This window comes from Pipistrellus kuhlii, unplaced genomic scaffold, assembly GCF_014108245.1.
Source record: "Pipistrellus kuhlii isolate mPipKuh1 unplaced genomic scaffold, mPipKuh1.p scaffold_m20_p_4, whole genome shotgun sequence".
NCBI classification, from domain to species: domain Eukaryota; kingdom Metazoa; phylum Chordata; class Mammalia; order Chiroptera; family Vespertilionidae; genus Pipistrellus; species Pipistrellus kuhlii.
This window is the reverse complement of record NW_023425540.1, coordinates 10,352,479-10,374,033: the sequence shown is the minus strand read 5'-3', so window position 1 is coordinate 10,374,033 and position 21,555 is coordinate 10,352,479. Positions and strand designations below refer to the sequence as shown.

At 39.2% G+C, this 21,555-nt stretch overlaps 1 protein-coding gene across 4 annotated transcripts in view; it reads left to right on the top strand.

The window, feature by feature from the left end:
* The window catches only part of SEMA5A (semaphorin 5A), a 368,047-nt gene that overhangs the window by 151,592 nt on the left and 194,900 nt on the right, over positions 1-21,555 (top strand). The window lies entirely within an intron of this gene.

Sequence of the window (21,555 nt, the reverse complement as noted above, 5' to 3'; positions counted from 1 at the left end):
TATTGCTGGTTAATTTTAAACAAAGTGACCATAGTAATTCATTGAGGAAATGATAGCTCTTTCAACAAATAGTACTGGAAAAATTGGACATCTCTATGGCAAAATTAGCTGAAATGGATCATAGACATAAAGAACTAAATTTATAAAGCCTCTAGAAGAAAATCTATGAAAAAATTTTCTCTGACCTTAGACACAAAAAGCACATAAAAGAAAATATGAAATTTGACCACAGCAAAATTAAAAACCTTTGCTATGCAAAGACACCATTGAATATCTGGAAATGCAAGCCAAATGCTATGTGAAAATATTTACAAGACCTGTGTCTACTAAAGATGGTGTGTCTACATATATAAATAAACTATTACAACTTAAGAAAATAAGTAATCCAAATTTTAAAAAATGGACTAGAGATTTATAGTTTATAAAATACAAATGACAACCATAGTGAGATACCTCTATACATGCAGCAGAGTGACTGAAATTAAAAAGGCTGATAATACTAAGCATTGGAGAGAAGGTGGAGGGACTGGACCTCACGCTTTGCTGTTAGTAATTTATGATGGTGCAGCCATTTTCAAAAACACAGTTTCCTCAGAAGTTACACATACACTTACCCTAAATACCATTCATAGGTATTTGCTTAGGGGTAATGAAATATTAAATAGGGTCTACAGAAAGATTTGTGCTCAAAAGTTTACAGCAGTTTTATTTATATTAACCAATATGGAAAATTCAAAGGTCCATCAATGGGGGTGGACAAATTAATTATGTAAAATGGAAAAATACAATAAAAAACAAATGAGGTGAATCTTCAAAATATTATGCTAAGTGGGAAATTCCAGATACAAAAGACGATATACATATTATGTATTATTATCTTATGTGAAATCTTACAGGAGAAAAAAAACTAAAGCAATAGAATACCTATCAATGGTTTTCCTGGTTACAGGGTAATGGAAAAATTTCACTGCAAAGGTTTGTGAGAGAACATATAAGTTAATTCAAATTTTAATATCATCATTGAGGAGGTGGTGACAGGGTTTATACATTTGTTAAAAGTTGTTGAATTTACATTGGTAAATGTTATTGTGTCTAAATTAACCTAATTTAAAAAAAAATTACAGTATTATTTCCAACTGTAGAGGAGAAGCAATGACTTGCCAAGAATGTAAGACCCGGTAATCAAATTGCTTGCAAAGCAGCCCGAGTTTGTCAAAACACTGTGTCCAGTTTCCTTAGCACTAAGACCGAGCATAACATGACAGCTTTACAACGGGAAAGTTAATATGAACAACATATTATGCAACATTTAATAAAATGTGTAACTATGTGTGTGATAGAAAAGCTACGCAAAATTCAAAATATTCAGGCCTATGATGGAAACCCCTCACATAAACTATTTAATCTGTCAAGTTTTCCCCCAAAGTTGTTTTAAAAGATAAAAAACCTAATAATTTAGGATAACGATGTTATTAGAGAGATAATTTATATGGAAAGTTTCTTCTTTAAACATTGTCCTGGCCCCTGGGTAATCTTTGGAGGAAAATATTTCTGACTTATATGTGCTTTGAGACATGTCATCACATCCGAGCATTGCTGATTTGTAGGTTAGTTGGAAGGAGACTTGACTTGGGGTGGTGAACGCACATTACAACATACTGATGATGTATTATAGAATTGTACTCCTGGAACCTATATAATTTTATTAACCTATGTTACCCCAATATATTCCATAAAAATAAATTTTATAAAAGAGGTAATAGTAAGCACAGCGAGGAAATGAGAGGAGCGTTCATTTAGCCACAGTATCTTTGGTTGTAATGTGTACAACTCTCCTTTTTTCCTTTCAGGGTTGATTTTCTGCAGGCAGTCTTTTACTTCTTCTCACTCCTGCAATTAGCAATGGGGCAGTAAGAGGACCTACTGGCACAAAACAGTCCAGTAGAACTTTCTGTGATGATGGAAATGCTCAAACTCTATGCTGGCAAATATGGTCCTGTTAGCTATGCGCAGCTACTGAGCACTTACATGTTGCTAGTGCAACTGAAGTAATGAATTTTCAGTTTGCTTAATTAAAATATAAATTGTCATCTATTGATGGTGACTATCATTTTGAAAGCTCAGGTGTGGACTTTTGGCTTCTAGCATTATATATAAAAATATTGGCCTAGGCTGCTATGTGTGTGTGTGCCTGTGCGAAGGCTGTTATAACTTGGCATATATTAGAGTCTTCTTTTGGAAACCATCATGGTTCATGTTTTAAGAAATCTGGCCTTGGAAAAGAAAAATTTTTCCTAGAAGTGATTTTTATACTTCTGCTATTAATTACTTCACTGATGTAAAGAAAATCTCTTATTGTTTTTCTGGTTGGTTTCAATTTCCTTAAGTGAAAAATAGGCTTAATTGGGTTTTTATATGAAAGGTTTTACCACAGTGATCATTCTATTGCTCTTTAAACTAAGCTAATAAGGTAGCCTATGAGGCATCTGGGATATTCTTTATCTCTTAGAGAGAACTCCCTTCTCTCTTTAACCCTGCTTAGACAATAACACAATCAGATTTCGCATTAAAGGACAAAATAGAAATTGAGATGCTATTGACATTGTTGACATTAACATCATTTGTATCACAAATGTTTATTTAATAGGAAAATTAATAGTTTATATGAAGAATGCTTTGATTTTTCATTTTCATACGTTTTCATAGCTAACTAACATATAAGAAGTTTAGAATCATATTCTACTTTAGATTTAGCACTTTTTCTTGCTCCCTAGAAGGAAAGAATTCAGAGATGAAATATTAAGATCTATTTGAAGTCATCAATGCAGTAGTGGGATTTAGAAAATTACTCTGAAAGCTGCCTGGCTATTAGGCTTAAACCATCCATTAGAAATATTGGGGCTTCAAGTAACAGATAACTGACGTCTAGTGGTTTAAGTCACAAGGAGACTTATTGTTCTCTAACTAGAAGTAAAGGGCTGGTTCAGAAGTGTCAAAGCCCCAGCTCCCTCATGTTGCTCGATCATCCTCATGGAACTGGCTTTTGCTTTCTGTGTTTACTTCACATTGGGATGCTGCTGGCAGCACTGAAAGGCAGGCAGCAGAGGAGGTTGGAGGATACCCAACTTCTCTACTCATCTGTTTTATATCAGAAATCAACAGCATAGGAGAACCTTTCATGTGCAGAGTTGTTTACGTGCACGTAGCCATCCCTTGTCACGTGACTGACTAGGTACAAGGGGGAAAGGAAATGTTTGCCAAATGGGAATGGAGAAAATTATAACTGAACCCCTGAGTCCAGTCGGCCGGGAACTAGGGTGAGGCGAGGACCCAACTGTCAGTGCAATATTTAGGAGGCACCCAAAAATTTAGTGATAAAAATAAATAATATGTTAATGCAATATTAAAAAAGTCAATATTCATGACAAAAAATTTCATACTGAACAAAGGATCTGATCAGTGTAGTTTCCTGTCAAGCCCTGTTGGATTTCTAATGTCTTTATTAAAAATGTGGGCAGTTTGTTCATTAGGGATTTTGTAAGTTATGAGTGTAGACTTTTAAAAACATTGAATTAAGGTATTGTTTGAATAGGTAAGGTTTTTTTGGGGGGCACCCTCTTAAATTTGACACTCAAGGTGAGGACCTCACTCACCTTCATCTTGTCCCAGTGCTGCTGTATAACAAACTCAGGCTCTGTTGGCAAAGAAGACTAGTGGGCAGCAAAGCTTGCCTCCACAGCTGTGTAATTGGTTCTGGTGTATGTGCCCCATGAATATTCATAAATCTGTTTCTGTTCCCTATCTGCTCCATGGACTATGTCTGCCTCTCCTCTGTCATTCTAAAACCCTGGTTGATAAACAAGGTCTACTCTATCTTGTGTCACTTTATAAACAATGAATATTCAAAAATACTCTTTTTAATGGAAACGTTGAGTGGGTCCTCTCTTGATAAGAAACAGAAAACTTACTCTAGCACTGTGATTTTCAGCTGGTGTGCTGCAAGAATTTTTAAAACGTGTGATACCTGATTGTCAAATTAAAAAACAGCCAATACAACAATAGCCACTGGTGTAATCAAAATTATAACCATTTTTTTTGGTAAAATCGGCAGAAAATACGATAATTTCATGGTTTTCCACAGAATGTTAGTAGCTTATGTGTGCCATGAGATGAAAAGGTTCAGAATCGCTGCCCTAGCAGAGTTTGTATTCCCAAACAAATCTGAGATACACTAAAGAAGTGCAAGAATTTCCCATTTTTGTATTTTTCTCATTAATTTTTTTTTAATGACTTGAAATTTGAAAGACAAATCATGAAAAAGTTGAGAGAATAGAAAGATCTGCTGGTACCTTTTTGTGTGTCCTGATATGGGCAATGGGAATTTGATGGTCTTTGAAGATGGTTGAGTATGTTCCTATTTTAAGGCACTCATGCCATAAAATTGTAGAAGTCATAATTATGCAATATGAAAGCTGGCATAAAAGAATCCACTCTTCATTTTAATCTAATGTTATCTTTGGTTTGATTAACTATACTAGTGGTTGATGTTGATAAACTGTTTATTTGAAACCTCTTAAGCTTTCCTTCCCCTCAAGGGGCATAATAAAGACAAGCTATCTCTCAGTGGAGAAGCTTTAAAATTCTATCAAGGATGCTTTTGTGACTATAAGTAACTTTCCTCCAATGAAAATTTTATATGAAGAAAAATTTATGTAAACCTGTGAAACCTGACTAATATAGATATATAATAGGAATTTCATGCAAGGCTATAAAATACGTTTGTATTAAGGGTCCAATGTAGTATTCACACCATTTATAAGATATAAATTCTTCAGTCTCAAAGGTGGGCCTGCACAAAATTGTTCAGTGTTTTCTCTGATTTAATTCAGCTTTTGAAAGTTCTTAAGGGCAATGTTTAGAATTTATTGGGAGGGGGAAGGGAAGAACATATGGAAATAATAAATTGACAGAGTGGGTTGTTAAAGATGGCTGCTATGGGAAAATTTAATGTTTGCAGCAGCGAGAGTAAAAATGGAAAGATTACAGTGAACTTTGCATGTGTTTATCATTACCATTCTTATTTTGGACTTCACTTTCCCCTGAGCCAAACCTGAGCACCCAGGATTTTTAAACTATCTTCTTCTTTAAGCAACCAATAAAATATGTTTCTCTTTGCTATATCTTCTTGCTTCATGCCCTGTCTACTTCCATATACCCCATTTTCTTCCTGGCCATTTGAGATGCCTTATTTTATTTCATTTTTTGATTCAGTCACCCCATTGCATGAATTAACAGTTGCTTTTGTTGCAACTGAGCAAGGGATTCTTTGCAGATCTGTATCTCCTGAGCAGGGGTTGGGGTATATAGTTGGAGAATATTCCGTCTGCTCTGTGGTTCGTTTTGTAATCCTCAAAACACTCTGGGATTCCTCTGCCACCATACCTAAGTGATGCTTCCATTGATATTGCCAAGAATTTCACACTCCTACAGAGAGAAAGATAGCTCCCAAAGGATGTGTAAGTTTGTTATGCAGCAACAACTCTCTAAGACTTCAGGCCAAGCAAAAACATGTGCTAGCACTGGAGCTACTTTTCAGCCAATGCAACCCTGTGAGCTTCTAGATCTTCTTTCATTGCAGCAGTTTGCTTCTGACCTGTTCCTGCCCTGCCATATGGCTGTGCCCTCCCTCCTCTGCTGCGGTAGGTGGAGGAGCAGCGTGCTGTTTCCCAGAGCAGACCCAGTACACAGCCACATCTGCCTCCGCGCTCAGTTTGTTTTTTATCATCTGTGGGACATTAACGGACCAGTGCGCGTTTTCAGATGGAGTAAAACAGAGAAGATTATATCAGCACTTTGCAATGATTTCCTGTGTGCTATAACTGTTCATCATAGATTAGAAGGACTTATGCCGTTTATAGTCTGAGACCAGCTCCTTGACTGCATAACCATACAAACAAAGCACTATCAGAAGAAGCAAACACGACTGTAAAAGCTCATGAAAAATTCTGCTCTGATGAAATGGATACAGAGCCTTGGAATCTTTAATTAGTGAGGGTTTTATAACCATATTAAAAGAAAAAAATGCCCCCCCCCCCCGAAAAAAAAAGCCACAGCTCAAATATCATGCCTAGATATCTTGCTAAGAAGTCCTCCCCCTTTGCCCCCAATCCCCCCACAGGGTCGAGGGCAGGTGATATACTGAATTGCTTTTGGGCAAGTCATCATTTCTCCTCTAATCATTTTCATATGGTTTTGCACATAAAAATTAAGATTTGAGTTGGAGACTTTAAAGAGTTTTTGCTTTAACCTCAGTTACTAACACTAAAATCTTCTCACATTTGGTATTTCTCTAGCATGGGGCCTAGTACAGAGATTAGCATGTGTGTGGGCTGAATCCCGAAATCAGGGGGCAAGCAGATTAACTGTGTTTACTTGGTTTTTACGTTCTCTTTTTTGGGATATAATTAGCACTTAAATTAGATTTACTTTAGTAGTTTAAATTCTATTTTGAAAAGGCAGATGTAAAATTGAAAGTAGGGACTGAAAATTACATACCTCTTCCCCAAAGATTTAAAATGTTAATATTTGTCAGTGTGAAAATGTTGGGCGAGCACTCCACATATTTTCTCTGTTCATTTGTAGTAGTTTTCCTGGTTACTGAGAAACTGATGTGAAAGCAAATGAAAACAGTTATTATAAAAGATTTTCAGCAAAAGAACTGACTGAGTTTATGGGAGAAATCTTTTACCCTCCTATAATGGCATTGAAAAAACCAGAGCTGCCCCAAAAGCAAGAAAGGGGGAATCCCAAGAACTGATATTAACAAGAGGAATCACGTGGAAGGGGCTTAGGGGCTAGGGTTTTCAAACATGCTTAGAAATAGGAGTAATGGGTGGTACGGGGTCCTGGTGGGAAGGAAGAGCAGGAAGTCAGTTTCCTGTAGAAAGCTACAAACGACAATGGGCTGTCCTACCTGAGAAGTGGAAGTGCAGAAGAGCTGCACATCACCCCCATAGAAGAGGGCATGCAGCTGGCTGAGGGTGGAAACAGAACCCATGAAGGAGAAATTGTAATACCAAGCCTGCTCTATAGGATCCCATAGTGGACCCAATCATGTACTTTCCTTACCAGGGAGTAGCCCTAGGTCAAGAAATAGACACTTGACATCTACACATCAAACTTTTGACTCTATGAGGGACCTTTGGTCTTCCATTCTCTAACAATGCTCCAGGATAGTTCCTGGATTGTAGGCTCTAATCGGAATTACTCTTCCTGAAGATGAGCAAAGAGTTAAAGAATAAACCTCAATGGGACAATCAATGCAGAAATTATATCCCTTGGTACATATAACAAACCAACAGCCAACGGATTTTAAAGTGTGTAAGAGACACACAAGTAGAACCAGAATGGCCAGAGCAAGGGGCCTTGATACAGAAGTGACAGAGAACAGATGTAGTAAAGAAGATGAGTCGGAAGAAAATTCTGTGGAAAGCTGTGTGAATGTAGTAGTTAAAGAGGGATAAATCAAGTCATATTTGAATTCAAAGTATATAGTTCATTTAAGAATTTATCTACCATTCATAACATGTAAGAAATACATGAGTCAGTCTTTTATTATAGAAAAAAAGAGGTCATGATGACTTAATTTTAATCACTTGTCTGCCTTTCTCTAAAAAAACAGCCATGTATTCTACTCTTATTTTCAATGAAGAAAGTACATGATCCTGCATAGACTTGGGTTTTTGGATGGCAAAATTTCTATTTTGTTTATTGTTGTACCCCACACAAGGACTTCATAGTGGAGAGGATGACTTCATATTTAATTTCTTGCTTCTCAAGAAATAGTCTCTCCAATAGTATGGAGACAACAAAAAAATTAGACATTTAAAAGATAAGTCATAGACAGAGAGGAAATTATAAAATTAAAAGCATTCATCATTTGTGTTTCTTGTTCTTCTTTGCCTTTTAGTTCTTTGACTTGTAGTTTTCTTTCATGAATCACGTGAATAATACCTTTCTGCAAAGTTTTTCCAAAGATTTGGGAATATACATGTAAAATAAACACGGGATTGGCTTTGCTTAGTTCTTAGAATATTGTATGAAACCAATATCTACCAATACTGATGTTATTATTTTCATCTCGGGTTTATTATTTTCACCATATTATCTGAAGTAAAATTCCTCAAGGGCATGTACTAATGTTTCATTACTTTTGATAGCTATTATCTTGTTATCAAAAAGTAAGTTATAATACAAATTTCTTTTGGAGAATACTATTGAAATAGATCATCTTGCCTGGGTCTCTACATCTTAATCTAACCTCTCTTTTTCATGGCTTTACTTTGCAGTATATATATTTTGAAAAACACAGTTACTGATCTTTAGACCATTGGAATCTTGTCTCTTTCTGAAATATACTCAATCTGACAAATATCTTAATATCTTGCACTCTGTACTCTATCTGGGTTTGCTAACAGAATCAAAATCCCATTCCTATATGTTATTGCCAAATGTGTGCCCATATTTGATGCTGACTTCTGATTCACCTCCACATGGTACAGATGAGATATATGAAGACCCACTGCTGAGGTGAATGGTGGATTCATATGGTGACTGGTTCCTTGAATTGGCCAAAGGGCTCAAAAGCCATTGCTGACAGACTATTTCACTGTCAAAATTATTGTTTATCTTCAATTTGGAAACTAAACAAAAACAACCTCTCATTATCTTTTTATAAAATGAGGACAACAACAAACCCCAAATCAGTTACCATGACCTTAGGAGAATCCACCATGAAATCCTGTCAAAGAGATAATTTTCAGTACATTGCAGTCTTGGATTCCAGGTTGTTCTGCCTCCCCTGTTCTATGGTTCTTATGAAACTGGGTGGACTTGCCGAAACCAGTTTGGCTCAGTGGATAGAGTGTCGGTCTGTGGACTGAAAGGTCCCGGGTTTGATTCCGGTCAAGGGCATGTACCTTGGTTGCGGGCACATCCCCAGTAGGGGGTGTGCAAGAGGCAGCTGATCAATGATTCTCTCTCATCGATGTTTCTAACTCTCTATTCCTCTCTCTTCCACTCTGTAAAAAATCAATAAAATATATTTAAAAAACAAAAAACAAAAAACTGGGTGGACTCTTTGCCCTCAAAGAGTAACTCTTCCCCTGGTTTATTTTTTTCCATCACACTCAAGGAAATGGTTGAAACAAGATGTCGTGCCAAATATAAGACAGAATAAGTTGGATTGATGAAAGTTTAAATGTTTTTTAAAGAAAAGAACAAAATTTGGTATAGAGAAATAATTACTATAGGCATAAAAGAAATTTGTATTGTTTTCTTCATGCAAGAAAGGACTCATTTAGATTCCAGGGATCGCAAACTTGTTACTGATTCAGTTTCCACCTAACATGGCCACTCCATTACTCTGACCTCTGAGTTACAAAGGGAATCTACTGAATGGAAATAACTTGTCAGGTTGTGAAAAAATATAGCAGTCTTAGATTCCAGCAATGCCTCACAACATAAAATCATAACCCAGCAGCAGACATTTACCGAGTCTCTTATGAATAGCATGTCTTTTAGTGTTTATAAAAGTCTATAGAGTGGCTATGTCTCTACCCTATTATACAGCACCAGAAACAGACTAGGAGACATGCAGTGACTAGTCCACAGGCCGAGGTGTCTTTGGAGCCAGCAGGGATGAGAATCTTGGCCTTCGGAAAGCAGTGGCCAGGCACTAAAGTTCTACAGCCCTTAGCTGTGATGGGGAGGAGCTTGTTTGTATCATGCTGTTTCTACCATCTGTGTGTGTGTGGGAGGGGGTTGAGGGGATGAGCCTGAGGGAAGGGGGTCTGGTGCTGTGCTGAGGAGCTGGAGCCATGGTTGGGAGGGGAAGCCTACAGTGTACAGATCAACATATCTGGGCTCCCTCTCCTCAGGTTCACAGAAGGTTCCAGAGCCCTGCTGGCTGCCGCATTTACAAGGGGGCCCTGAGTCAGTGCTTTCTTTGAACCTTGATTCAAAAAGTTTTGAGGTAAATATATCTCATTTTCTACATCATTGCCCCAAATGAGAGGCTCTGTTCTAGAGTCCAGGGGTGCTTATTGCACTACAGAGGCACAGAGCACCAGACATAGTCCAAAGTATTTGTCTAACATTCTTCACTTTTTCTTGTTTCCCAGTTTCATAGCTTTCATCATAGCATGGGCACCTAAGGACTAAAGTTCATTCATACACTTTCAAAATGTATTCACTTAGTTACTCATTGAGCTAGAATTCATTCATTTACTAAGTACATTTTCATTGAGCTAGTGCCTCCTTTATGTCAATTTGGCATCAGGCACTGGGGATATAGGAAGTGGGAAGACAGATAATGTAAACAGGGTCATGAGGTCTCGTTGGGCAAAGCTTGTGCATTATACGCACCAGGGAGGGGTCCTTTATCTTGTCTGAGAGACCCTGGGAGGCCTGGAGAATCTGTCATTGCAGCTGGTTTCTGAAGGGAGGGCAATGGAGCAACGGGTGAGAAAAGTAGGTAAGGAAAGTTCTGGAGAGTCCTGGACCAACAGTCCTTGATACAGTCAGATTCCAAATGAATGTTCGATGGCAGGAAGATTGGGGTTAGAGGTAACAGGGAGCTAGATCAGTGTAGTTTGTGAGGTTTCATCTAAGGATATTGCTGTGGAGTCAGTTGCAGGGGACGCTGGGTGGCCAACACAGTTGAGAGAGTGACTGTTGGCATAGCTGAAGAACAGTGGTACAGATGTGAGAGTGGTGGCCAAATCAAAGTCTTAGCAGAAGGGATAGAGGGAAGCATGGTCAAGAAGAGGAAGTAACAGGGTTATGTGAATGAATGGGGCAGGTGTCCCTGCAGTGTGCTCCAGGATGATCCACTATCTTCATTTGAGTTAATGGAAACCCAATAGTCCCTCTGTTTAGTTGAATTTCAGCACCAAAAAAAGGCATTATGATTTCTGTCCAAATGTGAGTTACAAAGGGAAACTACTGGATGAATCTGTGAGTTAAACAACTTTAGCTAACAAAAAATGATATTAGAAATTTATCTATAAATATTCATTCTATATACTAGATGATGTAGAAAGACATTATTTACCTTATATATTTTAAGAGGTGAAAGATTCAAATGCTCCTCTCATCTTTGAACTGGGCACCCGCCTGACTAGGGCTGTGTGTCTCCTTTAGGAGGAGCTACTCCCACAGTCAGGAGAGTGGCCCCACCTCCCTCAGGGCTTTTACCCTAACATCAATTAAATGACAGCTTCATTCATAACAGTTCTTCCTACCCTCTCTTGTCACCCTAATCCTTTTGACGGACTCAGCTTTGAAAATAAGTTTATATTTATTCTTGACTTCATAAAGCTATCACCAGGCTCTCCCTTCCCAGCCATCTTTAATGTAATAGTGTTTATGTTTAGGGAAGAACAAAAATAGAAATGTTTATACCTGGCGATGTGGAAAAGGAACTGATGCAAGTTGGCACCATCAACTTGGTGGATCCTGTTTGTGCAAATAATTCTCATTAATTATAGCCCTTCTAAGTGGACAGCTTTATGCTACTGACCATATGTAATTAACTTGACTTGTCTTCTCTAGGTATGAAAATAGAATGCACTGCAGTTTCCCCTTTACTTACTCTCAAGCAAGGGCTGCATATCCTTCAGTGGACACAGTCTAGCATTCATCTTTTTTTCTTTAGAAGTTCTGAAATCACTGTATGGCATTAAATTTAATAGGCCTAGTATATCAAAAATAAAATTATAATTATGAAAAGTCAGTTAAAAGGAGGGTGAACGGTAAAATGAAATGAGATTTTTAATGGCTTGTCGACAGTTATAATTAATGAGATGGAGCTTGGGCCATGGATGTGACCTTCAGGTAAGCATGGGACTAAGCCCTGTGAGAGTGGGCCCCAAAGGAGAATTATTTTTCAGAAGATAATCCCTCTCTACATCTTGCCAGCTTCTGCCTCCCCCTTGTTCAGGACGTTTTCTTGAAGTTGGGCTCCTAGGTGTGGTCACATCATTGGGTGCATGAGAGCATCCCTGCAGGAGGCAAAGCAGGCCCGACGCACAGACCCAGGAAGAAGGCAGAGCCATAGCTAGACAGCGATTCCTAGATTTGAGAAGCCACTTATTATCTTGCTCAAAAAGGAAGCTGCTTTTCATGACAATGTTAATTCACAGGTCTATCCACTTCAGTTTATGCTGTACACAGTGATTTTCTTTGAACACTAGTTGCAAACAAAGAGAGAGCAAGACAAAGGCATGCTGGCTTCTGTGCCTGATACCATCCAACTGCACTACCTCCTCACTCACCAAGTGGGTTCCTGAGGCTATAAGAAGTGTTTTTGTCTGATAAACACAGGTCCCTTTGAACTCCGTGGGGGTTCTTTTCCACTGGCACTTTCTTATAACTGTATGCAAAGTCTTTTTTTTTTTTTTTTCCTGATTTGGAATCCAAAGAGTCTACATATGAGCCTACCCCCACCTCCTTCATCCTTTGTTAAAGCATAAAACATTGTAGTTACTTAACATCTGTTATGTTTCATACCCTGAGGCACAGGCAGGCAGAGCTAAATTTTGCCACACATGCACACACATGTTAGCCTCTTTCCCTGCTCATGCACATAAAATGGGTTGACTGGAAGGCAGAACAAATTGGAACAAATATCTAGCCACTGGTTCACAAAGGCTGTTAGTTACCCATCTGATGACTACCAACAGCAGCCTGTCTTTCAAGGCAGCCCACAGAGAGGGAGTGCATCCTCAGTGAGGCTGGGACCTACCGGAGATTATAAGATGTCTCTTCTGGGGAAAGAATTGGGATGAGAGAGGAGGATTGAATTTATATTTATGGCACTAGAAATAGTATCCTCTTGGGAGACACCTCAAAAGCACATGCAGATAAATGGCTCGTTGTCTCAGGAATGCGGTTTAACAGTCTAATTAATTCTAAGATCAATTCCATCATGGCTGTTAGCTCTACAATTCTACAGTGACCTATAGGAGTTGTAAGAGATTGGAGAGGAGTAACATGCTCCCACTCAGGAAGAAGATGGAATTCCTTCCTTCTTTCTTGCATGCATTTATTGTTCCTTTGCTCATATTCCACCAGTGTCTAGTAACCCTTCAGTGTGGGGTCCCATTTTCTTCCTGTTTTCACCTGCTTCGGAACTGTATTCATTGTCGTCTATGTGTTGATGGCTATCACATTTTTATCTGCAATTCAACCACACCTGAACCACGGAACCACCTGCACCTACCTACTCATCTCTCCATTGGGATTTCCAGTGGGGATCTCCTCTCAGGCACCCATAAAAGAACTTAGGTTGTTTCCAAACCCCCAAACCTGTTTTTCCTCTTATCTGCCCTATCTCAGAAATGCCCTCAGAGGTTGAGCTGCTCTAGTAGAAAGCTTGGGTGTCATTCCTAATTCCTCACACTCCTTAGTTCCCAAATTAATCAATTCAAAACATCGCCTCAATCTGCCCTTCCCTCCTGATCCCTGGACTGCATTCTATGTTCCCTGTGGTTCATCCTCCACACAATGGCCACAAGAGCTTTTAAAAACACAAATTGCCCTGACTAGTTGTGATGTCTCTCTCTCTCTCTCTCTCTCTCTCTCTCTCTCTCTCTCTCTCTCTCTCTCTCTCTCTCCCCCTGCCCCCTCTCATTTTCATCTCTCTAAAATCAATACACACATTCTCAGGTGGAAAAATAAAAAAGCAAAGGAGCTCATACACCCCTATTTCCTCCCCCTCCTACCCCACATACACCTTGGTTTCCTTGTGCCATAGAACAGGTTTGTGAGAACAAGAGCCCACCTCCATTTACTGTGAATATTTTCCTGGAGCCCAGCACTGTCACTCCTTTACATCTGCCTTCAGTAACTGCAGCAGAGTGGAGTAGCTGAGACAGAGGCTTTACTTCCTGCAAAGCCTAAAATACTATCAGTACCTTTACAGCAAGACTTTTCTAATTGCTCCCACTGAATAAGATCTACACTTTTTCACTTGGACCTGCTAAACCCTACTGAATTGACTCAGCCTCCCCCTGGACTCCTGGCCTCACCTCTCACATGGCCCTGCCTTGTTTCTCTTGCTCAGTTATCCTGATTCATCCCCACCTCAGGGCCTCTCCCCTGGAATGCCCTTTTCCCAGGTGGCTTTTTCCTGTTACTCAGATCTCAGCTCATTGTCTCCACAGCAGTTTCTTGGAATCTGCATAACATTGCTCTGAGCTTCAGTCTCAAAATCGTCCCTGTGTTATTTACACCATGGCACTAACTACGTCTTTTATTGATTCTGTCTTTGTCACTAGAATATCCACTTAATGAGACAAAGAGCCTTCTCTCTTTTTCTTCCTGTAGTGTCTCCAGTTCCAAGCAAGGCCAGACATGTGTTTGCTGAAGGAAGGCTGTCATGCCCCTGGCTATGGATGGCCCAGTGAGGGAACATTAATGGGATCAAACAAGTGATTAGAGTTGACCATGATGAATGCCGTGGAATTGGGCACAGAGCAGCAAGGGTCTATGAAGTCTTCTGGGAACACATCAGGAAATGAGTACATGCACTTGTCAAGAAAAATTGAAAACAAGATTAGAAATGTGACTGTGACACTGAATTCACAATTCTCTGTAAGGAATTCATAAGTAACAGCTCCTGCTCTGTGTGCACAGTGGCTTGTTGCATGCTGGGAGCCAGAGTAGCTATTAGACAACCAGGTGCTGGTATCTGGAAATGAGAACAACCACAGCTTCACCAAAATAAACCAAAGGGGGCAAAACAAAAGAAAAAACAGCATTTATTTTCCCTGTGCCCTCTGACCATACATCACCTGCCAACTTGTCCTTGTCGAGGTTGGTGATTTGAAGGTGTGAGTGCAGAGTTCTCTTGGGCATGCTGGGCCAATGCAGAAATTCACCTCTGCTGGCAAGAACAACCCTCAAGCCATAAACATCAGCTTGTGTTTCACATTTAAAACATATGCTTTTAACATCTTGAGTGTTTGACTTGAGGCTATTGGTACCTAAGTAAGGGCCTGTAAGTGACGCGTGTAAATTTTATGAAACCACAGATAACATCAACTAATAGGTCAAGCCAGGAGTTCCAGAAGGTTTGCTTTTTATCTGGGAAGAAATGGAAGTATAGTAATTAACTGGGGTTTCAAGATGTTTTTGTGTGACTGTGTATAGAACACTCGTCTGTCCATGAGTTGGGTAGTTATTTCCTGTATGCCTTTCTCATTTTAGTGGAAAGAAGCTTGGACCATATAAAACTAATTGAATGAAACATTCTGGAAATGCTATTACGTATTGATGCCATGTGATGTGTTGTAAATCATGTACTGTGAGGGATGGGGGTTCTGTCTAGACTAGACTACATTGGTGTCTGCCTGGGTGAATGTCAGTAAATCCCCCTGCTCCTCTGGACTCCAAATTTCTTTCTTTTTAAAATTTAAATTCTTTATTGTTTAAAGTGTTACATAAGTCTCCTGTTTCCTCCATTGACCTCTCCCCAGCCACCTCCAAACCACCCCCCCGCCCCAGATGCCCTCACCTCCTCATTCCCCTCTTTCTGTGTCCATTGGTTATGCTCATATGTATGCATACAAGTCCTCTGGTTGATCTTTTACCCCTCACCCCCAGCTTTTTCTCATAGATTGGGCAGTCTATTCTATACTTCTGTGAATCTGGTTCTATTTTTGTCCATCAATTTATGCTGTTCATTATATTCCACAAATGAGTGATATATGTGATAGTTATCTTTCTCTGACTGGCTTATTATGCTTAGCATAATGCTCTTCAATTCCATCCATGCTGTTGCAAATGGTGAGAATTCCTTCCTTTTTATAGTATTCCACTGTGTAGCTGTACCATAGTTTTCTAATCCACTCATCTGTTGATGGGCACTTAGGCTGTTTCCAAATTTTAGCTATTGTAAATTGTGCTGCTATGATCATAAGGATGCATATATCATTTCTGACTGGTGTTTCTGATTTCTTGGGGATATATTCCTAGCAGTGGAATTACTGGGTCAAATGGAAGTTCCATTTTTAATTTTTTGAGGAAATGCCATACTGATTTTCTGAGTGGCTATACCAAATTTATTTTTTTAATTAAATATTTTAGAGAGGAAGGGAGAGGGTGAGGAAGAAGAATATTAACAATGAGAGAGAATCATTGGCTGCCTCTTGCATACCCCACACTGGGGATTGAGCCCGCAACCCGGGCATGAGCCCTGATTGGGAATGGAGCCTTGACCTCCTGGTTCATAGGTTGATGCTCAACTATTGAGCCATGCTGGTCAGGCTCCAAATTTCTCATTGATAAAATGAGGCATCTGAGTGAATGTGTTCAGAGGTTTCTTCTTAGTTTAAGATTGTCTATTATTTTTGTTTCTGTTACTAAAGGATTATACTTAGTATGTTTGATGACCTGTAATACATACTTATTGAGCTCTTACTCTATGATAGTCTAGAGCAGAGGTTGGCACATATTTATTTATTTATTTATTTTGCTGCAAAGGCCCACAGAGTAAATCTTCTAGACCTTGGAAAGCAAATTATCTATATTAGACTATGCCAGTGTAGCATAAATGCAGCCACAGAGCGTACATAAACAAATAGGCAGGGCTGTGTACCATAAAAATATATTTACAAAAACAGGTGATGGGTAAGATTTAGCCCATGGACCATCATTTGGCAATCCTTGTTCTAGAATCTAGACTATCAATTATACTCTCTAAATATTACAGATGGCTTTAAAAAAAATAAACTTACATCTTTGGGATATAAATGCTTTCACATGTAAACCACTTAGGAATGTGATAGAATATAGTTTATGAGAGCTACTTAAAAGTAATCACCAATCAATAAATGTAATAGACAGTCATTGTCTGGTGAAGAAGAAGGGACGAAGAATGTGTGAGGTCATTAAGGAAGGATATTAGTGGATTCTAGGATTGCATTGTGCCTTGAAGTTTTCAACATTATATTCATTCAAGACCTGTTGCACTACATATTAGAACAGAGATATTAACAAAAGTACACAGTGCTTTTCAGTGGCTTCCTACCTGTTCTATTTCTTAGACAACAGGAGGGAAGATCATTCAGAAAAGAATGATCATTCATGTTAGTGATGTGGGGAGGTGAGGGAGTGAGGAGATGCTTGGGGAATGACTGAGTGGTCAAAGTTGGAGAAAAACAGAAGAGAAGTGAAGAGCAGATGAGTTTGAAGGGCGCTGATAGCCAGGTCCAGGCAGTTTGACAGCCCATGGAACCTTGCAAGCAGAGAAAGACAGTGCAAGCAGAGCACAGCGTGGCCTTCCAAAGGCTGAGTCCATGTGTCTAGAATTTCATAGGACACCATAAGCCGCGCCTTCATCTATCTGTGTTTGCAAATTTCATGAGAACTGGGGCACTCATGATGCTGAATCTGACTTTTCTTTTTTTCCAGTCTTCCTAAAAGATTTATCCAAAGCAGATTTCATTTTGCCTTTCTTCATTGAGTGTTGCTGTTAATTATTCACTAGAACAATGTGGGATGCCTGCCACTTTTGTTAATCTTTAGGCATCTTGTTGGTTTCTGTGGAAGAATACAAGGTAAACATTTGTAAGTGGAGAATTTTTTTATACTGGTTTAGAAAAAAATGACATTGCTGTGGGCTGTAAAATATGTGAGGAAAGAACACAATGAAATGTACTGAATGTATTATGAATGATACTTATCTGTTTTCCAGCCATATGTCTGTTTCAACTCATAAAGAATTTGGCGAGCTTGATCCTATTAAGAATTGCCCCTTTGGAAAAGCTTTAGATTGGCCCCATGGGAGATTCTGATGCTATCCCTGGAAACTGAGATCTCTTCTCAGATAAGCAGGTTAAATAATCCCCTGATAAAGCGAGAGAGTGAGTCTGTGCCTTTCTGACTCATCCAGACCGAAATATGTGTATTTGAATAGCTTCCAAGAAATGGAAGGTTTTATTACATGGGTTTTATTATTATACTGATTATCATCACAAGAGGAATGACCTCCCAGGTAGGGGTTCCCAAAACCACCCTCAGGTTCAATGATCACTAGAAATGTTGATAAACTCATAGTCACGGTTAATTATAGGAAAAGGATACACATGAGAATTAGAACATTGCATAGAGCAAAGTCTGGGAGAGTCCAGGTGTAAACTTCTATTTGTCCTCTCCTAGTTGAACTACCTGGACAGTGCTCAATTTTCTTCGCAATGACTTGTGACAATATGTATGGAATAGTGCCAACCAAGGAATCTCACGTGAGCCTCAGTGTCCAGGGTTTGTTTGTTTTTTTCTCCTCAGTCAATAGCCATGGAATGCTCATGCGACTACCTTAGTTAATTCAGTCTCTATCCTTTATAGAGGTCAAACTGACACAACATCCTCAAAGCCCCCAGCATGAGTCACGTTGCTAGCGTAGAGGATCTGGCATGGTCCAAGGCCCCCAAATATACTAGGGCACTTCTATCAGGCAGGGTATTCCAAGGTCTTAGAAATGATCTCCCAGTTGACAGTGAGGGGGTCACACTCTTCTTTGAAATATGCAAGGACGGAGCACCTCAGACCTATGTAATCTCTCACTTATTTGATTGAGTTCTGCCAAAGAGTGATACCTTTTTAGTTCATCTTGAATGGTCAGTCATGGCTTTCCTTTGGCAGGGCTTTCACACCCTTAGCAGGTAGACTGTGATTTACATGAAATTGTATGTAAGAAGAGATTAAAATTAATGATAGATATTCTGCCTGGTACACAGGGTAATGTCAAAAGATGCAGTCGGCCATCCTCATGGTACAACTGTGAGATAGGTGGAAATCCCTCTTCGCTGCCTAGAGTGGTAAGAGTGGGAATTTGAGAGCCTCCCATGCCTTAGATACTCTGCTGAATGCTTCATGGGAATTGATTTACATGTTCTCAACATCAACTATTGTTTTTTTATTTCCCCTCTATTTTACACTTTGTTACGAAAAAAGTGAGGCAACTGTTGGTGGCCTCTGAGTCCCACAGATCAAGATTTAACCCAAGTATGTGTCAAACTGTTAGGACCATGTTACTTTCATTAAAGACTGGGCAAGTATTGGGCAGGTTTGTTGGAATTAGTCTGATTTATTTGCAGTGTAATGGCAGTTGGTTCTGAGAAGACCCAGAAATCACTTGTTTTTCAATAATGGATATAATAAAACAATGTCTTTATATTAATAAGAAAGCGCTGTTCTTAATACCTAGATGTGCACTGTCCAGTAGGGTAGCTGCTAGCCATGATTGGCTGCTGAGGACTTGAAATGTTGACAGTCAAAATTGAGATGAGCAGTAGCATAAAATCCACACTGGATGGTCGAAGACTGAGAACATACACATGAGATGAAGATGCCTCAATTTTTATTTCATTGATAATATGTTGAAATGATATTTTGGATATACCAGGTTAAACAAATTAATTGTGCCTCTTCTTAGCATTTTTTAATGTAGGTATTGGAAAATTCAACATTACATGTGTAGGCCATATTATTACCTTTTATTGGATAGCATGCCTCAGAGTATTTATCATTACACTTTTCCTTGGGACCAGCTAGCATTTCTATTCTTCAGTTTACCTCTCTTGTGTGTATGTCACATCTTTTTAGCTAAATGATATATACCTCAAAGGCAAATTTGTCTTACATTGCATCCTAGCCACTACCTACCATGGGTGGGATGTAGCAGGTACTCAAAAAACATTTGCTGACTACAGAAATAAATTACAGTGCTGCCTCAACATTCTTGCTGTGTATGACCCTAATGCTTATCCCTAAGGCTCCTAGGGTCTGTCTTGGAAAACATTTTATTTTTGATGTATAGATAAAGCCAGTACTTATGCAGAAAAGACCACCTTGGGACTCAGTGGAATGGCTTTGATATGAAAACTTTTTTGCACAATCTGGGCTTGTCTCCTGAATTCTTGCAGCTTGCTCCTTCCCTTGAACCCTGAGATCTGCAGAAATAGTAGCTTAGATGAGAAGGTGCTGATTTTCCATTATCAAACACAGAGAGAGAAGAAACTGATAGTCCAAACTGAGTATAAATTGTGAGAAAGAGGTATTAGCTCCAGGAAATGATTTATTTTCTTAAAGCTGAGGTCTGGCAGTTCCTGAATACATGGCAGAACTAAGTGTAGGAATACTTTAAACCAAGTGTCCTAAGGTTCTAAGAGATGCCTGGGATGATCTTGTGCACTCCCAGTAGTTCCCCAGGGGGCACATGGTCAACAGCACTTTTACAGCAAGCCACTCCTGGACTAATCCTAGTGCCTGTCGAATAGAAATGGTTCATTTTTATATTTTTAGTCATATTAACACCATTTGTAATTCGAAAGTTATAAATCTAAAGGAAATTACTTTTTAATGTCCTCTGGCACAACATTAAGATTTTGCAATTAGATTTTATAGCCTACAGTCATATGGTCACAAGGCAAAATTAAGACTCCTGTGCACCAGGAAAGTTTCCTGTAGGTGGTACAGGGTACTTATAAGCCACACAGAGTTTAGGCCAGTTATAGCCTGGAGGACAAAGCTGGTCATAGTTCAGGAGCTTGAGGTTCTTGGCTTATGAATTTGTATGATCTTTGAAAGAAAGTCTGTCTTGGTGGGTGGATAAGTAAAAATTGCTTCTTGTGTGAGTTATCCAGCAATAAATACCTGCCACTGATTAGTTTGGTTCTCATCCTGCAGTTACTCAGAATAATTGCTCCATGTGGTCTAATGAAATAGGAGGTTTCCGTGATCTTAAATGTTAGACAAAGGGAAGGCAGTGCCAGCTGGCCAGAAGGAGCTGGAACCTAGCTTATTGACATTCTAGAAGCATCTTTTACTCCTGTGTCAGGTAATCTTGTACAAGTCAGAATTTCTTGGGCTGCAGTAGCCTGGACCTCTACCTAATGTTCATGTTGAGTTCCTGAGATTGAGCAAGTATGTCTGCTTTGGCCAGAAATTCACACAAGCAAGTGAGAGCTTGGGGAATCAGTGGGAATCAGGCATTCCATTTGATTCAGAGTGGGAGTACATTTCAATTGGACACGGTGGTAGTTGATGCAGAGAAATTTTGCTTTCTAAATTTCTCTTTTAGTACATGTCCAGGTAAAATATCAAACACACTTATTTAGTTCTGTATTAACGTTCAACAACCTAACTTTGAAAAAATATGTCTGAAAGAAATCCCTTCGGTCAGTGCAGCATGCCCTCAGCCTGCCCCCAGCCAGTCTTTTTCTAACCCTTCCTCTCCATGCTGGCTTGGCTCTCCTGCCCTTTCTGGAATAGTGTATGCATTCTTTCCTATAATTTAGCAGGTTTGTGGCTATTATTTAGTTCTTACTTACATTGTGAACATACAGTATACCATGCTTTCCAGGCTGTATGACATAGCTTAAAATGAGACTTGTGGTTTTCAAATTAGATTTGAGTTAAGAAGACTGCTTCAAGTGAAGTGAACGGTCACAGCTTTTGGTTTCTGAGAAACCCGGCAGGCAGGCTGTGCAA